Here is a 20,803-nt window from a genome sequence, read left to right as displayed (position 1 = left end):
CAGGACCTTCCCCTGGTGAATCCGTGTTGCTGTGGATCACGTAGATTTTCTTCATCTAGAATTTTGTCAAGTTCCTGTTTGATTAGTGTTTCCATGAGTTTGCACACTATGGATGTAAGACTCACCGGTCTGTAATTTCCTGTCTCCGTTCTGCAGCCCTTTTTGTGGAGTGGAATTACGTTAGCTGTTTTCCAGTCTAGGGGTACTATTCCCGTGCGCATGGAAAGATTGAAGAGTACGGATAGTGGTTCAGCCAGAACTTCACTCAGCTCTCTGAGTACCCTGGGGTGTAGATTGTCTGGCTCCATAGCTTTGTCTACTTTGAGTCTTGAAAGTTCATGGTAGACATTACTAGGTGTAAACTCGTAATCCCGAAACAGGTCATTTTGGCTGTTTCTTATTTGTAGTTGCGGACCATCTCCCGGTGCTTCACAGGTGAATACTGAGCAGAAGTATTCGTTTAGCAGTTCTGCTTTGGTAATATCAGATTCTGCGTAGTTTCCATCTGATTTCCTAAGGCGTTCTATTCCATTTTTGTTTCTCTTCCTGTCGCTAATGTACCTGAAGAAGGATTTGTCCCCTTTTTTAATGTTCCATGCTAGATCTTCCTCTGTTTGAAGTTTGGCTTCCCTGACTGCCTTTTTGACAGCCTTAGATCTGGCCTGATAGTCTTCTTTTGCCTCCCTTTTCCCAAGATGTTTGTAGGTAATAAATGTTTCTTTTTTCATTTTAATGAGGTCAGAAATTTCCTTGTTGAACCATTGTGGTTTTTTGTTTCTCCGGCGTTTGCTTACTGTTTTTACGTAGCGGCTAGATGCTTCGTTCAGGATGGATTTTAGGTTTGACCACATATTTTCCGGGTTGTCAGTTTCTGCATGGTTTTGCAGCTTTTGATGGACAAATTCTCTCATGTGGTCGAAATCTGCCTCCCTAAAGTTGAGGACCCTCGTTGCTGTGTTTGATTTAGAGAAGCCTTTCCTGAGGTTGAGCCATACCATGTTGTGGTCGCTGGAGCCCAGCGTGTCTCCCACTGATACTTCCGAGACACTGTCTCCATTTGTGAGTACCAGGTCCAGTATTGCTTTTTCCCTGGTGGGCTCTAATACCATTTGTTTTAGTTGTGCACCCTTAATGGAGGTTATTATTCTCTTGCTACCGCTCGTAGTTGCTGAGAGGGTGTTCCAGTCTGCATCTGGCATGTTGAAGTCGCCTAACAGTACTGTGTCACCACGCAAAGTGATGTTCTCTATGTCCTCAATCAATTCTTTGTCTTCGTCTTCCTTTTGTCTCGGAGGCCTGTATACCACACCGAGGTAAAGGCATTTTTCGTTCCCTCTGGTCAGGTTTACCCAAAGTGATTCCCCTGTGTATCTAACCTCTGTGATCCTGGTAGTTTTGATATTATCTTTAGTGTATAGTGCTACCCCCCCTCCTAATTTGCCCTCTCTGTCCCGACGAAGTAGATTGTAGCCTGGTATAACCATATCCCACCCATGCGAGTCTGTGAACCAGGTCTCGGATATCGCTACTATATCAAGGTTTGCATTCCTTATTTCTGTTTCTAGTTCCAGGATTTTGTTGCCCAAGCTGTGTGCATTAACATACATTGCTCTCCAAATTTGTGATGATATGCCTATCCCCGTTAGTGTACTTGCCTTAGGCTCAGAAGTGTGTATACTATGGGTACTTACCTTAGGCTCGGAAGTGTGGGTTTTACTTGCTTCATCAGGATGGATCCTTACTGCTCTGGTATGTATGTGTGAACCCTCCCCCAACTTACCTAGTTTAAAGCCTTCCGAAGTAGATGTGCTAGTCGATGTCCAAAAACTTTCTTGCCTCTCTTTGTTAGGTGAAGTCCATCAGGTCCCTGTAGTCCTTGTAGCGCTGCTCCGTGGTCTAGGAATCCAAAGTTCGTCTCTAAACACCATTCGCGAAGCCACTCGTTGGTCCTATGGATGCGCTCTTCCCTGTCTCTGCCTTTGTCTCTTACCGGGAGGATTGATGAGAAGACCACCTGTGCTCCTGTCTGCTTTAGCTTCCTTCCCAGGGCCTCGAAGTCTTTAGGGATGCTGTCTGATGTGCTTCTGGCAGTATCGTTGGTACCTACATGAATGAGAAACATAGGGAAATGGTCAGTAGGTTTTAGAAGTTTGTCTATACTGGTGGTGATGTCGCGGATCCTGGCTCCAGGGAGACAGCAGACCTCCCTTGACTGCAAATCTGGTCTGCAAATTGGTCCTTCGGTGCCTCTTAGCATGGAGTCTCCGATGACCACCACTCTACGCTCCTTCCGAGGGGGGGTAGATCGAGCATCGAGAACCGCAACCGGTGTTCTGTGTTCGGAATCCTCCTCTGCTTCATCCTCGTCAGTTCCTTCTTGAAGGACGTGAAATCTGTTTTTCAGGGAAAGTCGTGGCGTTGGTGTTGAACTGCCCTGTTTGAGAGAAAAAGAAGAAGAAGGTGAGAATTGGGGGGGATTTCTTTGCTTGCCAGTAGAAGAGGTTACCAGCTGCCAAGGACCGGAATCTCCAATCATTTCCTGTATACCAAACGTTGTGTTTAGTGCTGTAGGTTTGGGTATGTCGAGAATGGACCTGTCGTGGGTTCTCTCTGTGATGTGTGACAGTTCCAGAATAGCGTCGTCGATGAAGGCCTCGTCATCTCTTATGCTCCTCAGGCGCTTTACCTCCTCCCTGAGGCTCAGTAGTTCCTGCAGGGTATCTTCGCCTAAGTTTCCTAGCTCCTCTGTCTGCGTTGAGACTGCAGTGCACATAGAGAGGGGGGGGAGGTCTCGGTCTGCACTGAGACCTCTGCCCTCTGAACCATGTTGCCCTCTGCCTTCTGTGTACAGACCTCGAGCGTCCTCTGTGTCCCTCCGGATGCTGGAGTGTCGATCTTGATCGTAGCTTTGGTACTCCGTGTCCTCCCTGCCATTTCCAAGTTGGAGCAATTTAGTTCTGTAAAGAGAAAGAGTGAGACGTTAGAGAGTATGTAAGGAGAAAGAAGATTTTTTTTTTTTATTTTTTTTTTATTTTATTTTATTTTTTTATTTAAGTGTAAGAGAGTGTAAGAGAGTGTATGGGTGTATTTAAGTGTAAGAGAGTGTAAGAGAGTGTATGGGTGTGAGAAGAAAGGATTAACTATCTGGCTGAGAGTGTAAGAAGGTGTATGGTTGTGAGAAGAGAGGAGGAAGAGTGTGATTGATCGAAGAGTTTAGATTAGGCTCTTCTCAAGGCTCTTCGCAAAGGCGCTCTCGCTAAGGCGAGCGCCTTTGCCGCTCGCCTTCGCCGCGCGCCGAACGGCTGCGCGCCGTTGGCCCGCCTCCTTTTATGGAGGGGCCCGGCGCCAACTGCTGATGCGGTGGGGGTGGGCGGGGCTACACGCCGCTACCCCGAAGCCTCGTTGTAAGTTTGCCGCTCGCCCTCGCGCTGCCTTAGCCCTCTCCTGCTCCTGATGCCTCGTGTGCTGCTGCAGGTATCTCTCCCTCTCCTACAGCAGTGGCTTGACCGTCGGCTCTCCTCCTTTTATGGAGGGGCCCGGCGCCAACTGCTGATGCGGTGGGGGTGGGCGGGGCTACACGCCGCTACCCCGAAGCCTCGTTGTAAGTTTGCCGCTCGCCCTCGCGCTGCCTTAGCCCTCTCCTGCTCCTGATGCCTCGTGTGCTGCTGCAGGTATCTCTCCCTCTCCTACCGCGACATAAGGAGCTCAGTCCTTTTTGGTGTATCGATCTTGATCTCCAGCCTCCAGCCCTCCTTCCTCGCATAAGGCATCGCCCTTTCCGAGGCATAGGGTGAAGACTCCTCGACGTTCCTCTCAGTGGGACCTGCCTGGTTCAAGGCACAGTTCTCCACATTAGTGGAGGCATCCATTGAGGCACAGATCCTCTTCTCAAGACCGGTCTTGTTTCTCCAGGCATCGAGACTCTTCAAGGCCTCCAACTCCGAAGTTGAGGACACCACCTCCAGAGCCTTATACCTATGCTTCTTCTGCGAGGGATTCTATCCATTCTCTCAGTGAGTCATCTATACCTGCAAATTCAGACCTTTTTTTTCTCTGTCTTGCGAGGTGCCTCGAGGTCATCTTCTTCCCCTCGAGGTCATCCTTCCTTGAAGCAGATATCTTTTTCGTCTTTCCTATGTCAAATGAGTTAAGGACCTCAATATTACTTTGGAGTCTGATTCCAAATACTCCACGGAGTATCTAGAGGAAATGGGTATGTCTCGTCCTCCTGCAGAGTCTCTTAAATTGCCTATCAATAGACTTCTTTCTCAAACTTTCCAGCAGAATCTTGAAACACCTTATTCCATTTCTACTGTACAGGATGGTCCACTGCAAGGGCTTCGAGAAATCTCAGTTATCCCATCAGTCCTTCTCATGGAGTCTTCTCTGAAAAAGACCAATCCTGCCAAAGTTTATGCCTTTGTCCCTCCTGGAAGAGAGGGCAGGACTATGGACAAGTTTGGTCATGTTTGTATCAAAATTCTCTTATGGCAACTAGAGTTTTGAATTACGATTTTATTTTTATTTCTTATTTCAAGCATTTGGTTAACATCCGGCCTGAATTTTGTAAATATATTCCTCAACATCGTCTTCCAGAGTTTCAGCATGTCACTACCACTCTGACTCAACTCCGCATGCATCTCCTTCAATCTTCCTATGATGCATTTGAACTTTCCTCAGGGGTCACTGCCTTCTCAGTGGCAATGCGCCGGCTTGCCTGGCTCCACACTGTAGAGATGGACCCCAATCTTCAAGATCATCTGGCCAACATCCCTTGCCAGTGCAATGAATTGTTTGATGACTCCATCGAGGCAACTACTAAACGATTGTCTGAACATGAGAAATCGCTTGCTTCCATCATTTGACCTAAGCCTAAGACTTCTACCTCTAAAGGCTTCAGGCCTCTTCCATCTTACCAGAGGCGTTTTCCACAGAGAGCAGCTCCTTATACAGGAGCCCCTCCTAAGAAACAACCATAACAGCAGCAGCAAAGGCAGCAAAAACTTCAGACTCCTGCTGCGCCTAAGGCCTCTCAACCTTTTTGACCATCTAATACAGAGCATAACTTCCATCGTTGTGCCTCTGTCCTCTCCCCTCCCCATTGGAGGTCGTCTCTATCATTTTTACCACCGCTGGGAGATCATTACATCAGACCTCTGGGTGCTATCTATCCTCAAGGAAGGATACTCTCTTCGTTTCCTTCAAATTCTTCCAGATCTTCCTCCAAGAGTGTATCCTTCCAATTCATCACAGACCACCCTTCTTCTTCAGGAAGCTCAAGCTCTGCTTTGTCTCCATGCCATCGAGGAAGTTCCCTTGGAACAGCAGAGCAGGGGTTTTTACTCCCGTTACTTCCTAGTTCCGAAGAAGACTGGCAATCTGCGCCCTATCTTGGATCTCAGAGTGCTCAACAAATTTTTAGTCAAAGAAAAATTCTGAATGTTGTCTCTGGCATCCTTATATCCCCTTCTAGATCAGAACGATTGGTTATGTTCTCTAGATCTCAAAGAGGCTTACATTCACATTCCCATTCATCCAGCCTCTCGACAGTTCCTCAGATTTCAGGTGGGAAATCTGCATTTCCAATACAGAGTGCTACCCTTCGGCCTGGCATCATCTCCAACAGTCTTCATCAAGTGCCTAGTTGTAGTAGCAGCAACTCTGCAGAACCATGATCTACAGGTGTTCCCCATTCCTAGATGACTGGCTCATCAAAGATTCAACATCTCAAGGGATTATTGTAGTGACCCAACAGACTATTTGGTTCCTCCAAAGTTTGGGGTTCAAAATCAACTTTCCCAAATCCCAGCTACAGCCCTCTCAAACTCTACAGTTCATCAGAGCTGTCTTGGACACTGTACAACTCAGAGCATTCCTTCCTCGTCAACATCAGGATGCTCTTCTTCAGCTCTGTCACAAAGTGGCTTCCCTCTCTTCGACACATGATGGTTCTTCTAAGTCACATGGCTTCTACTGTTCACGTGACTTCTTTTGCAAGACTTCACTTCAGAATACCTCAGTGGACTCTGGCATCTCAGTGGACTCAGGCTTTCGACCTACTCTCTCAACACATCAGAGTGACTCCTTTGTTTAGACAGTCTCTCCACTGGTGGATGCTCTCTTCCAATCTCTCCAGAGGTTTACTGTTTCAAACATCCCCTCATTAGAAGGTCCTCATGACAGATTCTTCAACCTGGTCTCCGTACTCAAGGCCATTGGTCCAGCATGGATCATCAGTGTCACACCAATCTGTTGGAACTCAGAGCTTTCAAAGCTTTTCAGCATCTTCTTCATGACCAGGTAGTCCTCATTTGGACAGGCAACTAAGTCACCATATACTATGTCAACAAGCAGGGAGGAACAGGATCTCTCCTTCTTTGCCAGGAATCTCTGAAGGTTTGGAATTGGGCAATCCTTCACAACACCTTCCTGAAAGCTGTCTATATTCAAGGAAAGAAAAACTGTCTGGTGGACAAATTGAGTCATCTTCTACAACCTCACGAATGGACACTCAATTCCTCGCCTCTTCATCACATTTTTTCTCAGTGGGGAACTCCTCAGATAGATCTCTTGGAACAACAACAAACTGCCTCAGTTCTGCTCCAGAATATATTCCTCTTACCAACTGGAGGAAGATGCTTTTCACCTGGAATGGACGAATCGATTTCTCTATGCGTTCCCTCCATTCCCTCTCATTCTCAAGACACTTGTCAAACTCAAACAGAAACATGCCACCATGATTCTGATAGCTCCTCAGTGGCCCAGGCAACCTTGGTTCTCCCTTCTACTTCAACTCAGCGGCAGGGAGCTACTACTTCTACCAGTTTTTCCCTCTCTGCTTACACAGAGTTAGGGATCTCTGGCAACCCAGATATGGCAACAGAGCAGTGGGGCGCCTTAGAGGGCACTGCTGTGAACTTCACAAAAAGGGTGCCAGATAAACATCTCACCAGAAATGTTTATGTTTATTAAAAACTTTATATACTGCATATAAAGCCAAAAAGGATCTAAGTGGTTTACAATACGTAATACAAAACAATTTTGAAAAGAACTCCATTCCAAATAGAAAAAGAAAGAACAAGAGAAAAAAGAATTTTTTTTCTTAAATACATAATATTCTATAACAATCAAAATATCAATAATAAAAATTAACTGATTAATACAAACTAAAAATTTTATTAAAAATAACTAAATGAATAAGTACAGACTGCAGTCCCAAATTCATTTCTTCAACTTAAAAAAGCCAATTGAGCACCCAAAACCCACTATACCCACTTGTCTACAACCCAAATAGCCCTTATTCCTGCAGGTCGCACCTATATAATAATAATAATAATAGCTTATATACCGCAATACCGTGAAGTTCTATGCGGTTTACAAAGATTAAGCAAAGGTACAAATTGATTGACTTTAAGAGGGGAAGAAGAAAGAGGGTTAATAGGACAGGAAATCCATTTTTGAGGAGAGAGTGATCAATAGAACAAGTTAATCGCTATAGAGGGGAGAGAGAAGAGAGGATCAGTTGTCTAGATACTTTAGGAACAGGTGTGTTTTCAGACGTTTCCTAAATTCCTCATAAGTAGTGGGCGAAAGCAATTGTTCTAGGTCTTTACCCCATGATGCTGCTTGGTTCGAGAGAAGATGTTCATGGTGTTTTTTCAGTTTACAACCTCTCACTGGGGGGGAAACGAAGTTGGAATGTGAGCTTCTCTTGTGTCTGTTGGCTGAGAAGACGAAAAGGTCAGTTATATATTTAGGGGCAAGTCCGTGTAGTGCTTTGAAGCAGAAGCAGGCAAATTTAAACTTTACGCGCGCCTCCATTGGCAGCCAATGCAGCTGCTGGTAGTAGGGTGTCACGTGGTCAAACTTCCTCAGCCCAAAGATCAGTTTGACTGCTGCATTTTGCATCAATTGTAAATGCTGCATGTTCTTTTGGGAAATTGCTAAATAGGCAATGTTACAGTAGTCAAGTAGACTCAGTACGAGGGATTGGACTAGGGTTCTGAATGCCGCTGTATCGAAATAAGCTTTAATGGATCTGAGTTTCCAGAGAGTGAAAAATCCCTTTCTGATCAAGGAGTCCACCTGGTCTCTCATGGTTAGGCACTGATCCAAAGTTACATCTAGTATCTTTATGGTAGGTTGGATAGGGTAATTAAGATTATTGATACATAGTGGTGATTTGGTGTCAAGCGGATGTGGCGAAGCAACGAAGAAAGTTGTCTTTTCTGAATTAAGTTTGAGCCTAAAGGCTGTCATCCAGTGCTCCATCACGTTTATGGCTTCTGAAGCTTTAGGAATAGTTTCAGAGATAGAATATGGCAGTAGAGTAGGGGTTGGGGGGGTGCACATGTTCTACCATAAATGTAGTGGTTAAAATGGCTTATGGGCCTGGATCCTCCTCTCTATGGTTCACTAGCCCACACTCCAGGCTATTTAAGACACCTCTATGCAGCTCTACTAGGCTTTCCTATACCAGATGCTGATGTTCTGGAGACAGGTATGTACGTTTTTATTCTGATCTTTGTGGGGGTGTGAGGGGATCAGTGAACACTGGAGGAGTGTGTGGGGGTCTTTACCTCTACAGTGGTTATCTAGTCACTTTGAATATCTTTTTGACACTTATATCTTATATCTGTCCAGGATGTTTAGTAAAACATTCTATTATCCCTGCAGGACGACTAAGTCTAGGTCGGCCCCCATCTTGCCCACATACTGCCCTAACCACTCCTCCAGATATGCCCCTTTCAACTCTGGGTGTACAGCAGCATTCAGAGGCCTAAAATGTCCAGCAACACGTCCAGAAATTCGGTTTTATTATCGGCACTTGGACAACTGTCTTTTAGGTCGTCCAAGTGCCGACTTGGGTGGATTTTTAGACATGTTTAAGTTTTGATTATGAGCCCATTAGTGCTTGCTCCTAACCAAATACATGTGTATATGTCAGATTAGGCTAGTAGTCTATAAAGGCAGTTCTAAACAGAACTGCCATTATAAAATTACATCTCCCATCTCTGGTAACTGTCCCATAGTATACTACTTATTTTATACAGTATTTCATTGTTGTAACTCCTAAATGTAATGTAAACTTCTTTATTTGTAAGTCGCCATGAACCTAGATAGGCGTAGAGTGGCCAAGAAATTGAAGATTAGATTAGATTTTGCACTTAGGACGCCAATCTCGGCAGCCACCAATCGCGTGTCAATCACGCATCAGCGTCCTATGGAGAATTGCGTCTTTTTGTTAACAGATGCATTAAATGTAGGCCAACATCTCGTACCTACAGAGATGCGTAGGGATGCTTACAAACGTCCAAGGACACTGCCAGTATAGATCATGCCCATGCCACACCTTGGACATTCATAAGCGTCCCAACGTGTCTCCATACGCATGTGACATACGCCTACAATGTAGGTGTCCTTCCCCACCTGCTTTTTTTCTAAAAATGTGCGTCCCGATTGGCTGAGAGACCGCAATAAGATGCCTACCGCCACCTACAGTCGGGATGCCCATTTGCAGAATCAGCCCCTTAGGGCCCACTTATATAAACAGCATCTAAAACATAGGTGCCTAGGAATGCAGCACATAGCTCATGTTGGTCTTAAGATAGGCACCATTTATAGAATCATGCCTGGTGGCACCTAAAGTGAACTTAGGCGCCTGTAGGTGTTTGAACCGTAGGCATACCTTATTTTATGCCAGGTTTTCTTGGCCTGAATACTGCCACCTAAGTTCAAAACGGGCACCTACATGCAAAATACACCCACTATCCGCCCACGATCCACCCCTAACTATGTCTACTTTCTGGTAGGTGCTTTGGACGAGGCACCTACCTGAAAGGTGTAGGCACCTATTACTCAATTAATTTTAATTTCAGCCAATTATGAGTTGCTAATTGCTTATCAGCACTGATTAAGCTTTTTAAATGTTAGGCGCCTAACTTTAGCCGTTTTTTATACAATCTGCCAGTTAGTATGCATAATCCCAGTGCCTAACTTTAGGCGGCCTTTACCGAATTCCCCCATAACTTGTTTTGACTATTGTTTCTAATGGTTTTTAGTTTTAACCAAGGAACCACACTTCTAGCCTATGTTGTAAAAGAATCACTATAAATCCTCAGAAGGACCACTTCTGGTTCCAAGACTCAGGGTCGGATTCTCAAATATCACCAGTAAAATCCAGTGGGTCACTGTAGCGGCCGTAAATGTAACGATTCAAAAAAGACGAGTCATTCTCGAAAAACAGCACATGCAAATGAGGTTCATGGAGGTTTGCCAAATATACATGAGATCAGTCGCTGGTGATAGTAATCGGCACGTGCGCAGAATAGTTCACAGAAAGAGGCATGGGTGGATAGGAAGGGCGGAGAACTACCAACAACGCTACGATGTTGTGTCAATCATAGGTGTGCCTGCACTATTGGATGGGAAGGGAGGGGAGGTTTAATCATCGGCTTTCAACAAGTGCGTTTAAGACTCACCTGTAATACATGCCTCTATTACAAGCGCTCGAGACGCATGCTTTTGAGATTTTTTTCCAATCACTATATTACTATAATTTATGTGAATAGTCTGTTTTTTAAAATTTGTATCATGAGCTACAGTCAGAAAGACGTGCCTGAGACACACTTTTCACAGTACTAGCACCCCCAGAAAAGCTGCTAATTTTGGGGTCATTAAAAATCAGCACTTCATGTGGAGAATAACCCAGCAATGATAGAGAATTGTTCATTTAAATTTTAATGAGACCGTTATATTACCATGTTAATAGTAATGACCTCGGAGCAGGGTTGCCAGATTGTCCAATTAGAAAATCCAACACCCTAGACCTGCCTGCCCAATTCCGCCATCCCCGCCCTGTAAATGCCCTAATCCTGCCCTAGCCCCTCCCCCTGCTGCCTGCCCTTTGTCAGGGAGGAAGTCCGCACATGTGCGGATGCCATGCGATGATGTCATGTGCACGCAAGCATGACATCATCGCGTGGCATCCGCACATGTGTGAATTTCCTCCATGCCTGATGCAATTTCAGGAGGCTTTTCAAAACCCAGACAAAGTGCCGGGTTTTGAAAAGCCGTCCGGACCCCCGGACATGTCCAGGGAAATCAGAACATCTGGTAACCCTACATCAGAGGCTGCTAGGAAGCTCGGAAAAGACCACGGTGAGCTGATCTGATAATCGGACAGTAGAATACTAGTATGCTAAACCGGCTGGAACCGGTTTTGCAACCATTGTAAAAGGCACAGTAAGTGTTGAGAATTCAGACCTCAGGCTAAGGATTTCAGAAGATATACAGCATATATTAATGTTAGCAACCGTATCGCTTCGAATGGCTGACATTTCATCGCACAACAAACCCAACTGATTACACATTGTTTGCAACTCCTTGTTGTAAAGTCTTATTGCGGCATGTGGAACTAATGGATGACTTACACAGGTTAATATTAGCCTTCTTGTAATATTACAAATAGATCAAACAAAATGGCAAAGAAAGGTCCTGGCACCTCTGCTGACTCCTCTCAAGAGAAAAGCATCACAAAAGCAGAGCACAGGACATTTAACATAGGAAATGAGAGAATGAAATGCACTATTGCACTGTTAAGTGTTTGTGCCAGGGTTGGCCAGCATTCTCCATGAGCTCTTCCTATCAACCCCTCCTCAGAACTAATGAAAACAATACTTTTGTGCTATGAAATAAATATTATACAATTAGCTCATAATTATATTTCGTTACACCAATAATTTTACAAAATGATAAAGCAAATAAAATATTGAATCATTAACCTATTATGTAAAACAGCTATGTAGAGGGGAAGACAGACAGCACAAACTGATTACAATTATTTTCCTTCACCGAGTGATTAGAGTACAACATGCAATGCAAACTTTAAAAGCTTCTCTATACCAGGTGAAGATGAGAAATTGAACACAGAGCTTGTATACTGGGGTGTGGACTTGTCAACCTTTGTACTGAAGAAGGCATCAATGATGATGGGCATGATAACGGTTTTGCTTATAATAAACCAATGTGATCCATGATTTTATTGGTGAATGTAGCCCAGTACTAATTTATTATTGCATTTATTTTATATATTGTAGTTATATATGAAGATTTAATAACCACTTTTATGACGCCTACTGTTCACAAAGATTATTGTACTGACATAGCTATAATGATATGATTAAATACACAATTAGACCAGTGAAGCAAATTTGGAAATAAGCAAATTAGATTATAGCACTAATATGATATGTGTCACTTCAGTACGTACTTATATAATAGAAGTATGATACAATAGCAGCACAATATACCTGAAACATCTTAATTTATCGTAAGCAAACATATAATGGTTAAACCTCCATAGAATCCAGTCTGCTGTCATAATGGCTCTATTTTTCATCCTTCAAGATCAGTATTCCCCTTCCTTTAGTCCTTGTAAGACAGCATCGGAGAGAAAGAGAAAGCTGATGTGAATGATTGGAAGTCAAGTTCATCCATAGCAGTGACCAGCAGACAGCCAGACCATGAAGTTTTTACCTATATAGAAATATAGAACATGGTGGCATGAAAAGATCTGACCTCTGTAATTTGGCCATTTATACACCATCTATACCTGCGATGTGTCAACTTATAATTTCAGCTAAAAATTGATTTCTAAGAAAGTTTACTTATTCCTTTGCCATCCTCTTACTGAAACATAGAAAACTGTCCTCTGCACCATGACAGCCTCAGTCTCTATCAGCAGTGGTAATGGAAAGACTGCACTACTCTTTAGTGTAATAGTTCTCTCGTGACGGACGACCGCGGGTCACTATTACATACTTCTGTCCCCTGTCACTGAAGAGTCAAGCATCCAGAATAGCTGCAGTGAGTGTGTCCATAGAATCCTGCTTAGAAAAAGATTTAGCTCTTTTTCTAAACAGGATTCTGTGGACACACTCACTACAGCTGACAACCCCAAAGGACAGGAAGAAGATCAGTCAGTCACATCCAGAAGACTGGAAAGTGGCAAATGTTTCGCCGATCTTCAAGAAAGGTTCAAAGGGAGATCTGGGAAACTACAGATTGGTGAGTCTGACTTCGGTACTGAGAAAGATGGTAGAGGCGCTGATAAAGGACCGCATCATCGATCACCTTGATGGACACAAACTGATGAGGACCAGCCAGCACAGCTTCAGCAAAGGAAGATCTTGCTTGACAAACTTACTGCACTTCTTTGAAGGAGTAAATGGGCAGATAGACAAGGGTGGCCCAGTCGACATCACATATCTAGATTTTCAGAAGGTGTTCGACAAGGTTCCGCATGAACGTCTACTTCAAAAAATTGTGAGTTATGGATTCAAGGGTGATATACTTGCATGGATTAAAAACTGGTTGGCGGATATGAAACAAAGAGTGGGGGTGAATGGACAATTCTTGGACTGGAAAAGTGTCACGAGTGGAGTGCCACAGGGTTTGGTTCTCAGGCCTGTGCTCTTCAACATATTTATAAACAACCTAGAAATTGGCATGACGAGTGACGTGATTAAATTTGCGGACGATACAAAGTTATTCAGAGTAGTGAGGACACAGAAGGATTGTGAAGACCTATAAAGAAACATAAATACGCTCGAGGAATGGGCCGCGAAATTGAAAATGAGGTTCAACGTGGATAAGTGTAAGGTGATACATGTCGGTAACCAAAATCATATGCACGTATACAGGATGTCCGGTGCTATACTCGGAGAGAGCCCCCAGGAAAGAGACTTAGGAGTACTTGTAGACAAGTCACTGAAACCGTCCACACAATGTGCAGCAGCGGCAAAAAGGGTGAACAGAATCCTAGGAATGATTAAGAAAGGGATCACGAACAGATCTGAAAAGGTTATCATGCCATTATACCGGGCCATGGTACGCCCCTACCTGGAATACTGCGTCCAACACTGGTCGCCATATTTGAAAAAGGACATAGTACTACTCGAAAGGGTCCAGAGAAAAGCAACAAAAATGGTTAAGGGGCTGGGGGAGTTGCCATACAACGAGAGGCTTGAGAAACTGGGCCTCTTCTCCCTTGAAAAGAGAAGACTGAGAGGGGACATGGTCGAAACATTCAAAATATTGAAGAGAATTAACTTAGTAGACAGAGAGATTGTTCACCCTCTCCAAGGTGAAGAGAACGAGAGGGCACTCGCTAAAGTTAGAAGGGAAAAGATTCCATACAAACATAAGGAAGTTCTTCTTCACTCAGAGAGTGGTGGAGGTCTGGAGCATTCTCCCGGAGGCTGTTATAGGGGAAAGTAACCTCTGTAAATGGCCAGATTACAGAGATTCAAGACAAGGTTGGATAAGTTCCTACTGGAACAGACCATAAACAAGTAAGGCTAGACTCAAATAGGCCACTGGTCTTTGACCTAAGGGCCGTCGTGTGAGCGGAGTGCTGGGCACGATGGACCACTGGTCTGACCCAGCAGCAGCAAATCTTATGTTCTTATTAAGGACCCCTGATGAAGGCATAGTTTTGCCAAAACACGGACTATATTGGGTCCAAACCATGTTCACTTGATTACAGGTGCCACTTCAGACAGGTTTAATGAACCATATGATTAATTACATTAACTGATGACTTGTTTCTACCGTAAGCTGTAGAACATTGTTTTTATATATTTATATTCATATTATTTTTAATAAACTTTTCCTGGATCATCCAGAAACCATTGTTCCACCTTGTTTTTCTCTTTACTTTCCTAAGTCATAGTGTGGAATATAGGTCTTTCTTTTGGTTCTGGTTTACTCTTGATTTTCTCATGTTAATATTAATCCCAATGCAGGAAGAAATATTAACATGGCAAAATCAGCTTACAATCACTATGCTAAAATGGTGCTGCTTGCCCAAAGCTTCCCTCTGACGCAGCTTCCTGTTTCCACCTGGGCGCATGGTGGGGTGGGGCGGGGTAGGGAACCCAGTGTACTTGTGTGCCTAGGGGCCCTCGACGAATTAATCCTGCCCTGGCCGGTTGTCTGTGGTTTGGCTGTGTCTGGATGGGGGTTCCATATTACTTAAAATGTCAATTGTGCTGGGCATCCAACAGAGGGTTTATTGTACTTTGTCTCATTGTTACCATGTTCTTTCTCTCGTTGGGTTACTTGTCTGTTTTACACTGATTCTGCTTCCTTTTTGGTTGTATGTTCCCTTTGCAATTGCTAATAAATATACTTTAAAAAACCAGCAAAAAACATGTAGTTATTTCTAAATCCTTTTACAGGCTAATGCCGACACCACTGAGTCACCATCTATCTCAGGAACTTATTTGTGTTCCAGTAACTAACCCACCCTTCCTCCCCCTACCGGTGGCGTAGTCACGGAGGTTGCCTGGGCCCTCCAACTTAGCACTTGGGCCCCCTCCCGAACTGTAGCACCTCTTTAAACAGCTTGCAGGGGTGCCAAAGCTCCACCAGTCAATTCCCAAGTCGCTCCCCTGCTCTTTGCGCTGCTTTTGTAATGCAAAAGTCGGCAGCAGGGATTAGAGCTACAGCCTCAGCACCGTGAGGTTGAGGTTTCAAACCCACGCTGCTCCTTGTGACCCTGGGCAAGTCACTTGGTCCCCTATTGCCCCAGGTAACTTAAACAGATTGTGAGCCCTCCAGGACAGGCAGGGGAAAATGCTTGAATACCTGAATAAATCCATGTAAACCATTCTGAGCTCCCCTGGGAGAACGGTATAGAAAATTGGAATAAATAAATAAAAGTCGGCAGCATGCCTGTAGAAGCCACTGGGACGTGCATTAAAGAAGCGGCAGTGCAGGAGGAAGTAGAATGGAAACTTTATTTATTTGGCTGGCAGGACTTCAGTATCTACTAGAAATAGTATGTTTAGCGCATACACAAGGGAAGGGGGGTATAGAGGAGCATATCAGGAACTTCATGTTTAATATGGTGGGCACCCTCTGGAATATTCTTTCCTCTTATGTGCATTGGAAAAATAATTTACATAATTTTAAACTTATCTGAAATCACAATTTTATGAGAGAGCAAATGGATCATGCCCCATAGAACACAGGGACCCCTCTCTACCTACCTCTCTCTCTCATTGATGGATTGTAACTTCTACTTTGTTTCTCTTACCTGCTTTTTTTATTGATTTTGCCTTTGTTAACCACTTACATGTGATTATGATAGACATATCAAATAAACTGTGCCTGAAGCAATGGAAACAATGGAGAATCAGAAACGATCAAAAAATTTGATACTTCAGGGCTCCTTTTACTAAGACGCATTAGGGCTTTAATGCACGGAATAGCGCACGCTAGGCCTTAATGCCAGCAGTGAGCTGGTGTTAGTTGTAGGAGCATAGCGCGGGTTTAGCGTGCGGTAATTTCCCGTGTGCGCTGAAAGCGCTAGCGCACCTTAATAAAAGGAGCCCTCAGTTTTCCAGTTTGTCATCTTTTGCCAGCGGAGGCGATGCTCCGTGAATATTTGCAAGAAGTGTTTTTGTTGTCTAATGTGTACACGTTTTCTTTTTTCTATTTGTTATTACCTGCCTACTAATTGGGTTTAGCAGGAAAGTCTAGTTGAAATTTACTGACTATAATGTTGGAATATATTTCCTAATTTTCCTTTTTTTGTTTTTCTTTAAGTTATAAATGGCTGCAACGTCCCAGTTGACATGGACTATGCATATGACATTGTGGATGAAAATTTTTTTTCCTTTTTATTTTTATCTCTTGAGTAAGGATTTTGCTTTAATACTTAGGGCTCCTTTACAAAGGTGTGCTAGCGTTTTTAGTGCACTCTAGCCAAAAATCTACCACCTGTTCAAAAGGAGGCGGTAGCAGCTAGCGCGCGCTATTCCACGTGTTAAGGCCCTAGTGCACCTTCGTAAAAGGAACCTTAGGCACCAGAACACTTTTTTGTTTTTTTGGGGGGGGAAGTCCTAAAGCTCCTCCCTAGCCCCAGCAAGATCCTGTGACATGACTTCTCTCCAACTCTTGTCTCTCCCACCTACCTTCCCCGGTCGCTGTAATTTTTTAATCTTCCAGTGGCCGCCACACAGCATCAGCGAGCAGGCCTGCCCTGGGAGTCTTCATTCTACAGCAGGGGGTGTCAAAGTCCCTCCTCAAGGGCTGCAATCCAGTCGGGTTTTCAGGATTTCCCTAATGAAATGCATGAGATCTATTTGCATGCACTGCTTTCATTGTATGCTAATAGATCTCATGCATATTCATTGGGGAAATCCTGAAAACCTGACTGGATTGCGGCCCTCAAGGAGGGACTTTGACACCCCTGTTCTACTGCAACACTGCACGGTGGATACCCAAAGATTTAAAATTACAGCGTCCAGGATGTGGGTGGGGGATTAGAGCCATTGACCGCCAATTTTGGGGGAGGCCATGGCCCCTGTGGCTGTCCCCGTCATTGAGGCCCCTTTGGACTTTTTCCTCCAGTTTTTTTCTGCCTGGCATTAGTTTACTCCACTGGGAGTAACACTTTTTAGCCCTTTGGTTAGAATGCTGTGTGTTGATGCTTAGTGCAGAGGTCTAGTGCAGTTCGTACTGCCTCGGAGCCAGAGCATGGTGATTCTAGCCAGTGCCATTTTAAACCCCACACTTTCTGAGAGGTTTGTTTTGTTTTATTATTTTCAAAATGTAAGGAAAATAACTTAAACTGGCAATGGGACAAAAATATTCAGCCAGGTCCCATGCATGAATAACTTAGTTCATCTCTTTCCACAGTGATTAATGAACTACTATGAAATGCTTTTCAGATGATTTGCTATTCATCAGGAATAATTAATGGCAGGAACAATTGACTATTCCCGTACCTCCGATGCTTACTCAACATATCCAGTTGTTCAAGTGGCACAGTTGTATTCACCTGCTGAATGCTAATGCTTTCTTGTGCATGGAAAGACAAAAAAAAAAAATAATTCCCAGTTTTCCTACTATCACTGCTTTTAAAACACAATTGAAGGGGCAAGTACAGTCAACCCTCAATTTAACAGACCTTGATTTAATGGACAAGTTGGGAGTTCATCATGTTATAAGTATTTCAAAGTTTCAAGGTTTATTAAAAATTTGATTAATTGCCTATTAACCTTCTAGGCCAGAGGTGGGGAACTCTGGTCCTCGAGAGCCGTATTCCAGTCGGGTTTTCAGGATTTCCCCAATGAATATGCATTGAAAGCAGTGCATGCAAATAGATCTCATGCATATTCATTGGGGAAATCCTAAAACCCGCCTGGAATATGGCTCTTGAGGACCGGAGTTCCCTACCCCTGTTCTAGGCGATATACAATACAATTAAATTGGGGGAACATAATTAAAATAAATAACGAGAACCAAAACACAAAACAAGAACCTACTGACAGAAAACAAGAGGATAGAAGGTGAAATACAATGATGTTAGAAAAGAAGACATGTAAGGATAACACAAAAGGGTAGTATTTCAGTATATCTTCATTGTTTTAAGTAAAAAATTGCCAATGGCTATGTATTATACAAGATATTTGACAATTCTGGCTAAATTTGTGGCTTTTAATGTGAAAACTGATGGTATTGCACTTCAAAATCTAAAATTTAATATTAAGCAGAGTTCTGGCTCTGCATAGACACAATTATTACATTAGATTACATTAGTGACTTTTATTCGGTCATTACCTTGCGGTTCAAGGCGGATTACATAAGAGGTTATCTGGACATTTCCAGAAGTGTTACAGAGTTGAGCGGGTTACTTTGGGGGATTGAAATGCTTCCTGCGATGTTAGTTTGTCTTGATGGATTTCTTGAATAGCAGGGTTTTTATTTCTTTTCTGAAAGTTTTGTAGTGTGGTGTCGTGATCAGTAGACTGGATAGTTGGTGGTCTAGTTTTTCTGACTGCATGGCCAGTAGGCCATTGTACTTTATTTTGCGTTTGATGCCGTTAATTGATTTAGCCAACACCTACTTCCCCCAATTTGTCCATTTAATCGAGGGTTGGCTGTACTGTATATTGAAACCATTTTAAAACTGGCCCATTTGCCAATGCTGCCATAGGCTAATGCAAAAACATAGGGGTTAATATTCAGCAGCTAGTACTCAGTGTTTTGCTGACCATCACCAGCGTTATGCCTGGAAATTCAGTGCTAGGCCATGTCTAGGCATTGGCATTGGATTTCCAGGTTTGTGGAGCTGATCATGAAATCGGAACACTTACAGCCCTACTGTATGAAACTATATTGGCTGCCCATAACCGCAAGGATCAAGTTTTAATTAGGCATCACTACTTTAAAGATCCTGAGAGGGAACACCCCCGACTATCTAACAGAGTTGGCCCCCTTACTCCAGGGTGCCTCCGAACAGATATTCCACCACAAATCTTTTCCGCTTAAAATTCCCAGCATATAAGGCAAATTACTTTATCCATCCAATATAAATTAGCAAAATGCTGGAACCAACTATCATGTACACTAGGAACTTGTGACCACTATTTCAAGTTCAGAAAATTTTTTAAAGCATTTCTATACCAAGACAGGGAGCCAACCCTGAAGTAACTGAAATGGTAATTGTAAAAGCCCATTTCTAAACTGTCCAATGCAACTCCTGGGACATAACATGACAACGATGACCTACTTGTAATTACATATTTGTAACTATGATCTAACTGTATTAATAACTATATTGATCTACCAGTACTAGCAACTCTATTGAATATCCATGTCAAACTGTCCATTATAACTTCCCAAGTAACTGACCCAATCTCTTGTAATGTAATCCGACTTTGAACTGAATAGGTAAAGGCCGAATAGAAAGCCTGATTAACATAACATATAACATAACATTATGTATGATATTCAGCACTTAACCAGCTATGGGGCACCACATAAAGACAGGACTGATATCTATTCAATCAAATTTATGTAGTTAACCTGGCTGCTTAAGTGCTAATTATTGGCACTTAAGTAGCCAAGTACTGACTCCATCTCCAGAATGTCCAAGAATAGATGATTTTGAAATAAGCTTTAACATGACATTTTCAGTGGCTCTTAACAGTTAAATGCCACTGAAAATGATCGGTTATATTGGAACAAGCAATTTAACCAGCCAGGAGCTGTTTCTGGCTGGTTAAATCACTTTGAATATTGACCCAATAATTATTGATGGGTTAACACAAGTCCTAGCTTGTAAGGATGTTTCACCAAGCCAATTGTGGATGAAACCTACTGCAACAGATAGGCGAGTTACAGAGGTAGAATGGGTTTATTTATTTATTCAATTTTCTATACCGTTCTCCCAGGGGAGCTCAGAATGGTTTACATTAATTTATTTAGGTACTCAAGCATGTTTCCCTGTCTGTCCTGGTGGGCTCACAATCTATCTAATGTACCTGGGGCAATGGGGTTCATGGAGAGAAAATACCACCTGGAAAAGAAAGCAGGTGATTTAGATCTAGCTCATACATTTTTCATGGTAGCATTTTCCTGTCCCTGGAGCAGTGGCATAACTGGGACTCCATGGGCCCTAGGTAGGAGGACCAAGATGCCCCCCCCCCTTAGTGTGTCTCTCCTGTGTCTAGCACCCCCGTATTCATCCCCATCTTCTTCTCACTGGGTCCTCTACATGTTACAGTGGTAGAGAGAGCACTAAACATTGCCTCTGACTGACTGGGCCTTTTCTCTGCCATGTCCCACCCACAGGAAGTTGCATCAGAGTAATGTGGGACAGCAGAGGAAAGGTCCCACTGGCCAGAGAGGTAGCCTTTAGGGCTGTCTCTGCCACTGTAGTGTGTGGAGGATCCAGCGTGCAGGTAAGTACCTGAGCACAGGGGGAGGTGCTGGACCTGGGGGGAGA

This window comes from Geotrypetes seraphini, chromosome 10 (assembly GCF_902459505.1).
Source record: "Geotrypetes seraphini chromosome 10, aGeoSer1.1, whole genome shotgun sequence".
In the NCBI taxonomy this organism is placed as follows: Eukaryota; Metazoa; Chordata; class Amphibia; order Gymnophiona; family Dermophiidae; genus Geotrypetes; species Geotrypetes seraphini.
Note: the sequence above shows the minus strand (reverse complement) of the source record.